The sequence below is a fragment of the Austrofundulus limnaeus genome, unplaced genomic scaffold (genome assembly GCF_001266775.1).
Source record: "Austrofundulus limnaeus strain Quisiro unplaced genomic scaffold, Austrofundulus_limnaeus-1.0 Scaffold155, whole genome shotgun sequence".
NCBI classification, from domain to species: Eukaryota; Metazoa; Chordata; class Actinopteri; order Cyprinodontiformes; family Rivulidae; genus Austrofundulus; species Austrofundulus limnaeus.
Window position 1 is genome coordinate 597388 of NW_013952557.1, and position 1768 is coordinate 599155.

Here is a 1768-nt window from a genome sequence, read left to right on the forward strand (position 1 = left end):
AAGCAACGGGGTTGGAGACTCAGAATGATTTAAAGATGTTATGCTGACGGAGACTGACATCTGTTGGTCAACTGTAGCAACTTCATGGAAAACTTTAAAATCCAAGCTCTTATTTTGAAGTGAAGATAGTTTCCTGTTCTCCGTGCTTTCGTTTCCCATCACAAATCAAATCCGTCATGTACCCAGAATGCATCGCTTCAGTTTTCCAATAAACAGTATTAAAATTACTTTATTGATGCTTCTTTAATGAAAAATCTACAACAAACAAAAGAAAAAAAGGACAAAGAAGCAGTCAAACTAGCAATCCTCAACAACTTTTTAATTTTTACACCAGGAGCTAAAGTTCTGTTTCAGGAAATCACATCCCCAGCAATCAGCRGCTGTAGGAATAAGTTGTAAAAGAGTTCATACACACCTAGTTGGCAGTATTGTGCATATATTGTACATGAATTATTGCCAGCTTGTAAGTGTCAAATTGAAGTTGCGCTTTAAAATTAGCTTCTGCTAGTTTTTCTACGGCATAAGCGCTTTTGAGGTTGCAGACCTAAATATTTTCATAAGTGCTTTAGAAATTACGGATTTAATTTTTGGATTAGCGCTGCCCACCACTGCTATTTTGTCTTCAATTTGGAGCATATTGACATTTAATTTAGGCAAAGCTTCTTCACAACCTAGTGCACAATATTTATCAATGGTGTTTAGTTTATCTGATTTGTGTGGGTGTGGGATTTTGTACATGTATCCGTGTGCTTATGCATAATAAACTTACATGGAAAATCTGTTTCGTAGAAATACTCAATTCAAATCTTGCTTGAAACCATCAGAAGAGATTAAATCAAACGCTGTTTTTGTCCCAATTTAAACGTTCTGTATTCTTCATTCAAGACAGCAGYGACCCTGTCAGAATGTTTGCTTAGCACTCTTTCTATTTTATTTTCTATATCATGAGATAGATGAGATACACACTTTGGTGACAGGATGTCATTTGATTATTTGACTCGCAGTGTTTATGTGCTGCTTTTACCCGTCACATTTTTCCAGGAGACGATGACAGATTCCCGTCTCGATAAGTTTCTGCTGTTAGAGATTTTCTTCCGACAGGTGCCCATATCTTATCAGCAACCATTCGATGTGCACTTTATCAAAAATTGCCATGAACTGATGCTGAATGGGTGATGTGTGTTGACGTGCTCAAAACAACACAATGGGCAAATGTAAGGTTGACACATTCCTGCAAAAAATAAAAAAATAAAATAAAACATTTACTCTCGCATAAATCGGGTTTTATTGAAGAACGCCGAGCTATTCTGTGGTAGAACAAAACAAAAGCAGCTCAATCGGGACTAAAATAACTTCCTGTGATTCTGCACTGCCACATGGTTCAGGCAGCTTTTGTCAAGCAAACACTCTGATTATTGCTTCTTTACGTTTGTTTTTGAATAGAGATCCAGAGTTGCCAGTGTGGAGAAAGGAAACAGAACAGAGAGCCGATGTTTTTAGATGTTTGGAAACAATGTTGGACATGAGATTAAAAAAGAATAAAAGAAAAGAAAAGCTATCCCAGGTTTCAGATGTACACTGCCTCTAACGAGGAAGCAAATTGCCAGATGCTAAGTGTTGTTTTCTTATTCTTCTTTTTTTCCCTCCTTTGCGGTAAAGAAAAGAAATAAATAAAAAATTAATTACACATTCACACCAAAATTGATTTGGGATGGTTTTAAGGGAGGGGAGGGGAAAGAAGCGTGGTGTGATTGCACATTATTTGGAG